A 14,522-nucleotide genomic window follows, 5' to 3' on the forward strand; every position below is an offset into this window, starting at 1 on the left:
GTTCAAATCCTGATTGACTTGTGTGGAGTTTGCATGTTCTTCCCATTCCTGCGTGGATTTTGTCCAGGTTTCGTCCCACATTCTAAAAAAACATGCATGATGGGATAGTTGAAAACTCTAAATTTGCCATATGAGTAAATGTGAGTGTGAATGGTTGCTTCTATGTGCCCTGTGATTGTTCAGTGACCAGTTCAGTGTTTGCCCTTCCTCTTGCCCAAAGACAACTCAGATAGTCTCCAGGAAACCTACAATCCCAATGAGAAGCTGTACAGAAAATACAGTGCCGTGAAAAATTATATCCCCCACCACAGATGTTTTTTTCCCATATCGCTCAGAAACAACCCAAGGAAATACAAAGTGCAGTTTTCAAATGACAATTCAATTTATTAAGGCACCACAAAAAAATCCAAAATCTTTGTGACACTCTGTGATAATGAATCCCATAACACCCTTGGTTGCAATAACTGAAATCAATCATTTGCAATAATGGGTCATTCAGATCGCTCTGGAGCAATTTCTGGCATTAACTGCGCATTTAATGTCACCCCACAGCATCTCAATTGGATTTAAATCTGGACTTTAACTTGGCCACTCCAAAACCTATTTTTTTTTTAAACCCATTTAGAGGTGGACTTGCTGCTGTGTTTCAGATCATTGTCCTGCTGCATGATCCAAGAGCACTTGAGTTTGAGGGAAGGAACTGATGTCCAGACATTCTCCTTTAGGATTTTCTGGTACACATCATAATTCATTGTTTTTCAAGGTTCTTTTGAGACATCCTGGCTGAGTCACTGTTGCAATCTTGGTGTGATTTTATTTGGTCGTCCACTACTGGGAAGGTTTCCCACTTTTCCCAATTGTCTTCATTTGTGGACAATGGCTCTGACAGTGGTTCGCTGGAGCCCCAAAGCCTTGGAAATGGCTTCATAACAGTTTCCAGGCTTAACCTTTCCCAGATTTGTGGTTAATTACAGTGACTTTGTGATTACATTTGCACAGAGGGTCAGAAAGGTTTGGATTTTTTTTCTTTCTTTATTAATTCAATTGTCATTTGAAAGCTGCATTTTATATTTCATTGGGTTGTCTGAGTGATATTAAAATTGGTTTGATCATTGGAAACCGTTGTGTGAGAGATTTCCAAATAAAAAAATTCAAATCATTTTTCACGGCACTGTAGATGAATGGATGTTTTTCTAGTAGATGCTTTAACAACTTGGTGGTCAATATTTTATGTAGAACTATTTTGCACATAAACATTTCCATTGGATTCCTAATATAATTTATTCATCAAGTATTTGAAGGTTATTGCTCGTAACATAGACTCTTAAGGTTTAATGTAAACGCATTGCTTGCGTGAAAAATGTTGAAATTTAACATGGAGTATGTTGCATTGAAAGATAAATTATTCCTTACTGATGCCTTTTAAAGTGGGACTGACATTCCTATAAACATTCTAAAATAGATATTGTAATGAAAAATACATATAACAGTATTCACTTCAATGTCTATACAAAAAAAAAATCTGAGCGGAGAGCACAAATTTGCGCAATTTTTTTTTTTTTTCTTTATTGAACATTAAACAGAACAATACAATTCAACGCAGAAGACAATTTGCCAGGGGGGTCAAAAAGAAGATTACATTCTACAAAAAAACATACAAATTTGCGCAATTGAGTGTCCCTCGACATCCAAGTGGTCACCATATTAGCCACATCCTCTGTCCTTGACCTCATCGTCACTTCCGCCGTTGAAAACGCGCAATACCTGCTACTCTGGAAGCCGAACAACAGAGATATTCGCATTTTTCCGACGCCCCTTTTGACACCGAAGCTCTTTTTGAAAAGTACAACACCACACAACCGAGTGAAGCTACCGGGGCAATATTACAGTATTGTTACGAGCCCTCAGGGCCATATTCAGATGATATCCAATCTCGGCCAAACCGTATCCCGTCCGATCCACTCCTGCGGCAGAGATGAACCATCGCGGCTCATCGCAGCCAGCCGGTGTGGCTTATGACGAGCCGAGTGGGGGTGCTTTAGGGAAGTGCTCGCAGTCGAGGTGGGGCGCTTTATGCGCACACGCAACTGAACTGCATTCTCGGCTGGGTTGTTCAGAGCCGCCCCTGTCGCAAAGCCCGACGCGCAGCCTTCGCAGAACCTGTGACCGCCGAACGCGCCGCCTCAGCCGGTGTGGCTGAGTTTCAGCGCCCATGGTGGCATATAAGGAGGAGGTGGAGCCGAGGTATGTTGCTTTTAGGGGTATGTTCAAAGTCGCCGCAGTACGCAATGAACACTATCGAAACATTGTTGGCTGGGCGACACGCACATCGACACATTTCATTCGCGCATCTTTTGTTATGAGAGACCGATTACATGGTCCGCCCCAAACTATTATTTTTTTTAAGTAGCTGTATGCGCACATCAACACAATTCATACGCGGATCTTTTGCTATGTTATGAGCGAGACCGATTACGTGGTCCACCCCAAACTATTATTTTCGTAGCTGTATACACACCTACCTGTTATTTGGAACCCATGAAGCGCTCGTCCTCTTAACCCGTGCAATCCATTTTTCACAACGAACAGGGTCTCTTTCAAACTTATGAAGGGTAATTCCATTCTCCCGAGTATTCAAGCAATGTCCAGCAACGCAATGAGCCGGCATTTTGGCTAACACGAAGGAACAACGCGCTACCTTCCCGGAGGTAAAACTAATGGAAACAAACGAGTCCACGAGGGGGCGCCGCTGTCCTTTACGTCACCTCCAGCTTCTTCTCGAAAACAAATCCCGACAGAGGATTTTCATGGCGGGAGTTACAAAAAGCTGTTTTGTGGTGGAAAAAAAACATGGGACCATATTGGCTATGGGTTTTTCATTAATAATAAACCAAAAATCATCCGTTTGACGACACTTGACCTTTAAAGGTGTTTTGGACTGTTGTTGCAAAATTTTGTTACAAACCAGGTATTCTTTTTTTTCTCTATATTTATAGTAAAGAATGTCCAAAATAACTTTGTGGATTTTTTTTTCATTTTCATCCCAAGACTTCATGAAAATAATTGGAAGAAACAGACACTGCATTTTTTTCACAATTCAAAAGAATTCCAACATAATGAAAGTTCTGTGACATTTTTTTGGTCAAAGTAGACAAAGGATAAAGAATTTATTCAATATCCACTCATTTTAGGGGTGAGTGTAGTTCTGATACAAATGATCCACTGCTAATTCCATCGGAGCCATAGCCTCCCAAAATATTCTGTAAAAGAATAATTTGGACATTTCTCACACAGTCCGCACTTCACACATTAGAATTCAGCACCTTTGGCAGCTAACAAAAATGTACTATTCAGTTTAATTCACATGTGATGATGAGTGGGCAGGCACTCAAAAATCCAATTGTTTTTATACATCTACAGCATTTATAGAATTTGCAAAGTATATTTACCATAGTATGTCTTTAATATTCTTACACAAAGAGAAAAATCCACATAATGAAGGAGAGAAGCACCAAGACACAGAGGAACAACCAGCGACAAATGAAAGGCCGCTGCCTGCACAGCGATCCATTTCTGAAAACAACAATCATCATTTAATTGTTTTATTAGGATTTCATTTGTCAACAGAAATTAAAAACCTACTTGGAAATCCGGCAGTAGACATTTGTCCTCTTCTTCTCTTTGTCAGCCTTTTTCTTTGCCAATGAAATTTTGCTTTTGTGCCTGTGCCACGTTGTGTCCCGCGTGCCACTGAAAGACATCAATGTAGACGCATTACTATTTTCTATTAATAAAAAAATAAACTGTTTACAGTAAACACCTGGCTAGCCACAACAAAACATTGCATTTTAAAAAAATTAAAATGGCCAACTGATATGGTATTAAGTTAAATTTAATAAAAATTATAGATCTGTGTCTATATAGACATACAGTAGATTCGCAAGAATATACCAGCTCAACTGAAGGTTTTAGTCAAAATCGAGCATTATTACCTGAACTGAATATTTTATACATAATATAGTGTGCAAGTGGACTTAACATTGTTATCAGTCTATATTGTACTGGTACAGTAGGTTAACAACCTTTTGTGTGACATCTTTTCACCAGTAGCTCGTTTGCATGGGACAGGCGGCTCTGGGATGGGAGGAGGATGGAGAGGGGGCTCTGAGTGAAGCACAGGGGCAGACACTTCATCGGGATCAATTGGCCTGGAAGATGAATAAAAGAAGTTAGAGGTAGAGGAAGAAATGAAGGTGTGGATGCAGGACCAGGCAGCACCTGTCATCCACCAAGTCGCTGTCATCCTTGTTGGTGCCGCTGCAACTGGACACTGAACTCAAAGTGGGAGATGGACAAGCTGGGAACACATTACTGCCTGGCTCAGTTTCCACATGGCCAGCCCGCTTCTTAATCTCTCGCTTTGTCTTCTGGAGAGGCTGACGTGCAAACAAATCATTTCATTAGGACAGTTTTATTGGGCAAAGTACAGGTCGGGGACCATGACAGGCCACTCCACTCTTTAATTTTTCCCACACGCTTCCATTACCAAGCGTCATGCAATATCTGTTGCTTTAATTTAGATGTAATTTATCTCTTTAAGTCATTCTAGATTTTGAAAAAATAGTCAAATAAATTGTTTAGGCAGTACTGTATATACAGTGGGTAAAGAAAGTATTCAGAACCTCTAAAAACTTTTCACTCTTGGTCATATTGCAATTTACTGAAATGATTTAAGTTCCCCTTTTTCTCAATGTTCATACAGCACCCCATGTTGACAGAAAAAAACTGAACTGCTGAAATGTTTTTAAGATTAGAAACAAAAGACTGAAATCTCACAGGGCCATAAACATTCAAACCCTTTGCTGTGACATATTTAACTCGGGTGCAATCCATTTCATCTCCTCCCTGAGATGGTGACACATCTTCATTGGGGTCCAGTTTTTTGACTATACTGATTGGTTTGAGTTGATTAGGAAAGCCACACACCTGTCTATAAAAAACATTACAGTTCACACCTCATGCCAGAGCAAATGAGAATCATGAGGTCAAAGGAACTCCCTGAAGAGCTCAGAGAGAATTGTGGCGAGGTATTGTTGGAGGACGCTTTTTCCTCCGCGCGTTCGTTTAATTTCGGGTAGTGAGAATGTTGGTTATCCAAATACAGGCTGGAGATGATGAACAGTTTCTTCAAAGCTTTTACTCACAAAATATTCAGGGCACAAATAATGGCTGTAGCAGATCACAAGTGCCAAGATACAGAGGATTTACAGTATTCCCCTACTATCAGCAGGGTCCGCATCACAAACGTATGAAAGGAAAATAAAGAGCATCACAAGAGAACCGCATCATAAAATAAGAGCCCCACAAACTATCTTCATCATAATGACTAAGCTGGTAATAACTGGCACATGACTATGCCCTGGTCTCTCCAGTAAGGTTAACTGATGATTTGGCATGTGTGAGCAAAAAGCTGAAAAAACAGCAACGGAGATAACAACCGAAGTTGCCAAGGCCTTGTACTTGCCGAAGACACAAAGAGCATTATCCCATAAAGAGGTGTCTACCCCTGAGTGGCATTTCATCTCACTTGACAAAGACTGCAATGTCTGCAAAGTGATGGTCAGGGATCCACCAGAGGCTGTGTTATTCTAAATAACTGTACAACATTGATCTCCGAACATGGAACAAACACCTCCCTTCTCTCCGAGGATCATGTCCTCCGCCATGTTGGTCTGGAGTGTCATCAAAGAGGTGGCAGCCAATTGTTCATGGACAGCCTCGAAGCCTGGTGTAATTTGCCAGACGCTGTTGGTTGTAATGTAAATAATTAATGCGGTCAACGTTCTTATTGGGGGTGACGGGGAAAATGGCAGAAAGCAAGGGAAGGCTTTCAAATCCTGCAGCTATCTGATTAGTAAGTTTATATTCATTCGGAACACCATGGGGTACACCTATAGCATCTATATAAACCGGGAAGTTAAAGAATGGATGCTTCGGGTCATATATAGAACGGCGGTGACGTGTTGTAATTGCCTGGTTTGTTACTTTGAGGAGACTAGCACAAGCATCCAGTGGAGCAACAATGTTGGATAAATAGCAGACACCAGAGCGCATCGGCCTGTCCAACGAGAAGGGAGAACATTGAATAGGGCGACTCCACCACAGTACCACCACATGTTCCACCCGTCCACGAGTCAAGGCTTCCGATCCATCAGACCTGTTGGTCACCTGAACAATCCGGCAGTGTTGGGGAATTATTCCAACTTTCGCTTCATGTGGGAGAGTGGACAAATTTTTAAAAATGCAGGTAGAACTCAGGGACACTTTACCGGCATAGAAAAGTGGCACAGGGGCAGTTGCCAGAGACAAGGGATGAATTGTATCCCACCCTTTACAAGGTTCTGGTGGAATGTCTTGAGACATGACTGGAAGAATACACAACGCGTTTGCTGGCGCATCTAAGGGGGGGGGGGTATCAGGAACATAACGGGACGTGCTAACATACACACTACACAGTCGGCTGTACACTGCACTGGCTGATGCTGCTCTCTCCATCCACGAATTGCTACCAATCGTTCTTACCCCTGACGCTACCCCCAGGGCGCCTGCTACATTTCTTGAGTGAACTGAGCACGGACTCCCGCTCCTTGGCCTTCAACCAACTGCCCTGGTCTATGCTCTTGAGCAGCCTGTAGGAATCTCTGACAAACACGAACAGGGGTAAAGTCCACATTCGAACCTTATGGGGTTAGCAAGACATTTATACAACCTGAGGCGGTGGGGATATGACGGGGGCCGGCGTGCGGAGTCGCAGTTGTCAAGATAGAAGAGATGTTCAGTGAGCGAAGATCCACTGATACTCATATGAGTATGTCCTGCACCAAGGCGGCCTACTCGTACTAAACTGAGGCGCTCAGTTATCTGCACACATTCGATAGGGTGGGGATGATAGACACAGGATATCTGCCAATCAGACCCAGAGTACGCTACAGTGGTATAGTACGACCAAGATACAGAAGACAGATAATACTGATAATTAGGAGCCCAAGAACAAGGGTAAAATTTCCATTTCCCCTTTCCCGGAACCATTAGGCATTCTCCTTTGCTGGTCACAGTGGTGGTGGACATTACATAGAACCCCCTTGTAATATGCTGCGTGCAAATTGGGATCGGATATCCTGAGGTTGCTTCTGCAATGACCGCTGACCGGACCAGGATGGCGACGAGCCAGACGATGGCCCTCCCTGGCAATGTCTGTGTCGAAGAGGGACTCATGTTGAACATCACGGAGAGGGGACCTTTTCCTCTGGGATGAGTCGACCTGGGGCGCAGTCGACTTCTTCAGAACCTTGGGGTTAGACTACCTGGTCCCAGGTTGATTCACCGGGATTATTGTGCCAGTGTATCGTGAAATCAACCCTTGTAGAATGATGTAATCAAAGGGTGCCAGCCGGCACTGGAGACGCGGTTTTCTGGTTGTCATCAGGTGGAGGGATTGCTGAGCCTGAGGCGGACCTGGCGGGTCGTGTAGACGAGATGTGGAATCACGTGTCCCCCTTTCCTTCAAGACGTGCTGCTGTGGCTGTCTGCTCAGTAACTTGGAAGGGACCTATCCACCTAGGTTCAGACCATTGTCGTTTAATCACTTTTAACCACACAGATTCGCAAATGTTCATTTCGAGGGGACCGTCTGGTAGTCTTTCTGTAAAATGGGAGAAATCGATGGTTAGTTGCCTGAGCCCCGGTGGGCCTGGAACTTCACCCACAGCCAGTGGAGCTCTGGGTCCAGGAAACGGTCTGTTAGTATCACACTCAATGGAGTACACCCTTTGGAAGAATTTAATGACATCCGAATGTTCATCAATGCCAATGGAAGAGCTTGCAACCAATTGAGTGTGGATGAAGCTAAAGCCTTAGCTATCTTTTCCTTAATGTTCCTGTTCATGTGCTCAACCTGACCTTGTGATTGTGGATGATACACAAAACCAAAATGATGTTTCAAACCTAACGTTTTTTCTACAGCCTGGTGATGTTTGTTTTTTAAATTAGTTCCATTGTCTGATCTAATTTTCCAAGGGAACCCGTGCTACTACACTAGCTGTTTCAGCTTTGCAGGGATACGCTTCTGGCCATCCTGAAAAGGAATCTACTATAACTAGCAAATACCGGTAACCTGACACTGTTTGAATCATGTCAGTAAAATCCTTTAAATCACCTGACCAGGAGCGTCCACGTCCGGATCGTGGACTCCCTGCGGTGGTTTTGTTGTAGGCATACTGTTATACCTACTGCAAACGCTGCTGTCCTGCAGTTCACCTTTCACAATTTGTCTCATAAAAGGATGCCACCAGGAGTGGAGTAGTCTCAATGTTTCATCCACACCTACATGGCATGTTCCATGGGCTTCAGAAATTAGATTTGTCAATTGTGTCTGAGATGGAATGCATTTACCTTCTTTTTGCCATATGCCATCCTCATCTTTGACACCCCCTTTCGACTTCCACACACTCTTTTCTTCTGGTCTTGCCTTTTCCTGCCACAACTTAACTGTTTCTACTGTCACCTCCTGTTGATTTTCACATTCAGACTCACTTACATTTAGTTGGAGTGTTGGGTTGGAGTGTACCCTGCAGCCTTTTTTGCTGCTTGATCTGCTGATTCGTTTCCTGCTGATACAAAATCATTAGTTCGAGAGTGACCTTTGCATTTTATTGCTGCTACCGCTGTTGGGAGCATTAAAGCCTCTCGCAATTTGAGAATGTCCTCCTGATGTTTAATGGGTGTACCGGTTGCAGTTTGGAAAGTGTTTCGTTGCCATTCTATTAATGCAACATGAACAACTGTCATGTGTGCATATGCTGAATCTGTGTAAATGTTTACTGAGTGGTTTTCTGCTAACCTGAGAGCTGCTATCATTGCCAAAATTTCTGCTCTTTGTGTTGACTTTGAGCCGAAAATTCTTACAGCTTGGACTTCTTCAAAACCTGTTTCTGTGGGTTGGGTTACTGCAAATCCAGATTTTAGGCCATCCTTGCCCTTGAAGCAACATCCGTCTGTGAAAAGAATGAAGTCCGGGTTCTCAAGCAGTGTCTCATAGAGTTCAGTCCAAAGTGAGTCTTCCTCCATAGTTCTTCGTACACAACAATGTGGTTCTCTATCGAGCAGACCTTCAGCCATGTTTACTCCTTCATGAGTAAAAAGAATATGTGGTTGTGTTAAAATTGCCACAATTTTCCTCTGTCTTCCTCTGGTCATGGTAAAACCTTGACTTGTGACGTACTGGACTGTACTGTGTGATATTAGAAAGGTTCCGCATACCCTGGTCATTTGCCATCTGTCGGAGCGGGTGAGTGAGTTCAGCAAAGTCTGGAACATGATGTTTGGAGTAGTTGCAAAGACCAAGAAAGGCCAGCATGGTTTTGACATTCATTGGTTTTGGGTGATGAAGGATGTCGTCTTTGTGAGAGGGAGACATTCCTGTGCCGTTGCGTGAGATCAGTCGTCCGAGAAAGGAAACCTCTGGTCGGCAATATGAAGTTTGGACTTGGAACACTTCAGGCCAACAGAGGCCAAATGAGAGAGCAAAGACCTGGTGGCTTCAAGACAAGAAGTTTCAGATGGAGCTGCCAGCAAGAATTCATCCACATACTGCACCAGGAAAACTCCATTAGGCAATTCAAGCGGAGACCGCAACTGACGAAGACAGTTGTTGAAGAGTCCGGGGGAAAGGACAAAACCTTGAGGCAGGCGATTGTAGGAGTAACAAACACCATTCCAAGTGAAAGCAAAAAATTGCCTCATTGAGGGGTGGAGAGGAATGCAAAAGAAAGCATTAGCCAAGTCAATGCAAGTGAAATGAGTGTGGGCTGATGTCATTTGGGACAGTGTCGAGTGAGGGTTCGGGACAGGCAAAGTGGGAGTTAAAAAAGCCGCATTAATTGCTCGCAGGTCATGGACCATGCAAAACTTTCCAGTGTCTTTCTTTTCAACGGGTAAAATTGGTGTGTTATAATCAAATTCAAGAATTTCACAGAACACCCCTGCTTTGAGCAGGCTGTCAATTGTGTCCGAAATGCCAACCATCCCAACCTCTTTTACAGAGTATTGGAGAACATATATTTGTCCTGGTTTCATCAGGAACGCAACAGGTGAGATATTGCAGAGACCAACATCAGTGGGATTCGTGGAACACAGCGACACAGGAAGGGAATCAAGAAGTTGACCAAGCTGGTGGTCCAAAACAGAAGTTGGGATCCAGAGGATCCGCCATCTTATACCATTTGAGTTGTTCAGGAGTCAAGAACACCGAAAAGGCAACACCTGGTTTGCCCACAAACAAATCACCCATGTTCAATTCCCATATGTTGTTATCAATGTCCTGAAATGCCTCGCTATAGATCTCTTCTCCTGATCTGTCATAGTACAGAGTGCAATCAATCAGTTACCATAGCATAAGATCTGAGATTACGGACCCAAGGTGACCAGAGAGTCCAAAAGTGCTCAGCCTCGAGCCAATATCCACTCTTGCCCAATAGATGTCGGCAGTGGCGCATGCCACAGGGCATTGTTCAACAAGCGGAGGTGGCACCGGAGGCAGAGGCGGAAGAGCAGCAGTAGGTGTTACCATCTGGAAATTCCAGGATAAATCCATCAGGGCTGCATTTGATGAGAGGGCACGTGGTGATGAGGAGATCTCTGCCCAAAAGATTGACTGGACAGTTAGGTGCAAACACAAAAGAATGCAAAAAAGTCTGTGAAATACATTGAACAGTCACTAGCATTGTCAATTGCAGGGCAGTTTCTTCACCCTTGAATCCAACAAGTGAGATGGTTTTCCTGGTAAGAGAGGTATCAAGTGGCAGGGCTGTGATAGTGGAATGCCGAGCTTCTGTGTCGACGATAAATGATAAAGTGAATCCTCCTACTGTCAGGATCATCAAAGGCTCCTGCAGGCCTAAACATGTGAATTCAGGGCACCATCATTGCGGAAACTGTCCACCAGAGGGCGGTAGATACTGTTGGTTTGGCACTGAGGGATATCCTTGTTGCTGCTGCGATAGCTGCTGGTGCTGTTTAAGATGTTCTCTCTCTCGCGATTGGTTGTAACCTCGTCGATTGTAGCCATGTGCATGTTGTTGGCCTCTGCCTCTGCCTCTCCATCCGGACACTTGAGGTCGCTGTCTGCAAGCGCGGGCCCAATGACCAGGCCGTCCACAATTGAAGCACATATCACGGCCACCAGGGGGCGCACTCGACCTATGAATGAACCTGCTTGATACATCATGCACTCGGAACCGACAGAGGGAGATGAGATCACAGCATGAGTGGCTTCTTCCTGATTTTTCAGATATTCCAACTGCAACATAGCAAGTTATGTTTCTGTACTTTTGTGTTTGTCTACCTTAGATTCTTACTCTTTAGCATATCTCCTCAAATGATGTTTAAGATGTGACAACCACCGGTCAACTTCAGCACCGGGAAGGTTTGGATTGGCCTTCATGGCCTGCGCCACAGACTTGGTAACGCCCTTCAAAATGGGTGCTCGGAACACTTGCGAATGCATGGCGGAGGCCGTAGGAGCGTGTCCTGTTTTCAGAGTATAATCAGTGAGGGCTCGGTCAACAAAAGCCGCGGCCTCCCCATCTGCTTTGGGAGCAAACACCATATCTGAAATAACACACTCAGGAAGTGGAAACAAAGCGTCCAGTGCTGTAGACAAGGTCAAATAATTTTCTCGTGTAAGAGGCTGGTGATCGGGGAGAGAAGAAAAACGTGAATTTTGCATCAGAGTATTCAACTGTGAAAGCGGACATGATGGTGTAAGAAGGACACAGATATCACCTGCTGTTAACATTTGTCCTCTAACCGCTCTCTGGACTTCTTGAACCCAATTGACACCACCAAATCGCATAGGTGGAAGTTTCAGCACACTCACATCAGTGGGAGAGAAAAGTTTGTAAAACATAGCGGAGTTACCAGTAGCCGGATCAACTTTGGCCAACATGGGAGCCTGTAAGATTTGGGAACGAGTCACAGGCCGATGAGGAGAAGCTGGACCTTCGGAAGATTTCTCGGGTTCTTCACGACCTCCGGTTTGATCCAGAACAGAGTCGTGGTAGGCACCTGAAAGATTCTGGATGTGACACTTTAATTCTGTTACTAGGTTCTGTAACTGATCAATGTACAACCTGTTTTCCACTTCCCCACTTGAAGAGCCTCTACTAGCGTAGGCAGCAAATTCCTGTTCTCTCTTCAGTCGGGCTGCTTCTTGTTCAGCGCAGAGGGCACGTTTCTGCTCTTCCACTTCAGCGTTCGCTCTATCTTCATGTTCAGTGGTGATTCTCTCAAGTTGATCTCTAATATTTTGTGGAACCTCTTGGTGTCTATTTAATTTTGCCTTGTACATTCGTAGCTGATTCAAACATGTGAATGGGTCGGCTCTCAAATCTACAACTTTGTCCAATTTTCCTTCTAATTCTTTAATGGCGGCGGTCACTCCGGCAGCCAGAAATAATGCAACCGTATTCATGTTTGATGTTTGTTCTGAGCAAGTGAGAGACGTTTGATCATCTACATGTACTTCAAGTCGACCAGCAGTTACATTCAACACTTGAGCCTGAAATTTCCTCGCTTCATGGTAAGATGGTACACATGGGTCATTTGGAGACAACGCCGAAATATGTTTCTCCTCCAAGTAAGTAGGCGGCGCGGAGGGCACTTTGGGTGTTGACGATACCAGACCAACACTCTCTTCCTCCACAGCCAAACGGGACAACTTTAACGCACATCCCATCCCCATCATCCTTGCTCTTGCTTTCATTTCCACAACTTTCTCAGCATTCGCTCTCACCCTTCTACCTTTTGGAGACAGCCTGTTAGTTTTTTCTACTTCCAATTTTAGAGCTGCCGCTCTTTTAGCACAAGCTTTTTCCGTTTTCCTCATTAATGTCACCAAACACACAGTTGAAGACATTGGAGGAAACCATCCATTCTCACAACATTTCCTCATCCATTCTTTCAACTGTTCTTTCTCATTCTCTCGTTACTTTTCAGGCAATCCAGCAACACACACATCACTTGCATTCCTCACTTGTTCACTTAGCACCACTTGTTCAGAATGTCTTGTCTACCTCTTTTGAAATTAAATTATATTTAACTCAGTTATGAGATCCACTACTCAAGCTGTATATAAAAAAAAGTAATGATCAACAATTAAAGGACCTACAATATCTTATACTGAAAACATTGGTACTTACCGGTATTTCATAATTCCACAGTTAAAAAGTGGACCAAGGAGGCAAAATTAGAACTTCAAAGCTCTTTTGACTGCACAGACCGGAGTATCTTTGAAGATTCAGTAAGTAGCATTGATGAATTCATATATTGTTACTGCGTATGTCAGTTTCTGTGAGGAGGTGTGTGTACTAACAAAAACATTACGCACTTTGAATAATAGGCCGTGGTTTACAGCCAAATTTAGACAACTCCTCCAGGCTAATGAGATTGTATATCGTATTGGGGTTAGGGCCCCCTACAATCGTGCAAGAAACCATATGAATAAAGAAATTAACATTCCAAATAGAGATTATGCAGCAAAACGGAAAAAACATCTTGGCGCGAATAACTCCAAATTAGTCTTGGACGGATTACAATCACTCACTAATTACAAGCGACAATTCCTCCGATTAGACAACAATAGGTGGATAGCCAACGACCTAAACAGCTTTTACTGCAGATTCGAAAAGGACACTTTTACTCCAAACACACACCAAGTTGCACCACCGTCCATGTAAAAAACGTCAACATCTCCAACTTCATCAATTAACATCCACGAACGGGACGTGAGGCAAATCTTGAAAGAACAAAAGATCAACAAAGCAGCAGGCCTACACCTTGTGTCCCCATCCTGCCTCAAAGTCTACGCAGACCAACTTTGGTCCTGTCTTCATAAAGATCTTCAACAGGTCTCTAGAACTCTGTGAAGTACCAACCTGCTTCAAATGCTCTACCATCATACCGGTCCCAAAATAGCCCAATAACCCAATCTCAGGTTCAATGACTATAGGCCTGTTGCCTTGACATCAGTGGTCATGAAGTCCTTCCAACGCCTTGTGCTGGAACCACGTCAAGTCACAGATCCCACCCTGGACCCACTGCAGTTTTCCTATCAAGCTCACAGGTCTGCAGATAATGCCATCATCATGGGTCAATGTGAGGATGCTGTTCATGGACTTCAGCTCTGCATTTAACACCATTATCCCTGAACTCTTCTCCTCTAAACTTCTCCAGCTCAGCGTCTCACCTGAGGCTCATCCACATCATCCGTCATCCTTATCCACAGGCACTAGGCCACCCCATGGTCCTCTCCACTCTGCTCTTCTCGCACGACACAAACGGCTGCACCTGAAGGCACCTGGCTGTCAAACCTCTGAAATTAGCAGATGACACCCCCATCGTCGGCCTCATCAAAGACGGCGATCAGTCTGCGTATCGAATGGAAGTGGCGAGACTGGAGCTTTGGT

At 44.0% G+C, this 14,522-nt stretch overlaps 1 protein-coding gene across 2 annotated transcripts in view; it reads right to left on the reverse strand.

Moving 5' to 3' along the window:
* Positions 1-75: 75 nt before the first annotated feature.
* The window catches only part of si:ch211-163l21.11 (inositol 1,4,5-triphosphate receptor associated 2), a 32,562-nt gene continuing 18,115 nt past the window's right edge, over positions 76-14,522 (reverse strand). Inside the window, exons 8-10 of one of the 2 annotated variants that reach the window (XR_009792710.1) lie at positions 4,279-4,436; positions 4,083-4,208; positions 76-3,750 (exon numbers count right to left, since the gene is read on the reverse strand). The gene's annotated coding sequence lies outside the window, so the exon portion shown is untranslated. Of the gene's footprint in view, positions 3,751-4,082; positions 4,437-14,522 lie in introns of both variants that reach the window. The other variant, XR_009792713.1, reaches the window with a different exon arrangement.

The sequence above is a fragment of the Syngnathoides biaculeatus genome, chromosome 2, assembly GCF_019802595.1.
Source record: "Syngnathoides biaculeatus isolate LvHL_M chromosome 2, ASM1980259v1, whole genome shotgun sequence".
NCBI lineage: Eukaryota > Metazoa > Chordata > Actinopteri > Syngnathiformes > Syngnathidae > Syngnathoides > Syngnathoides biaculeatus.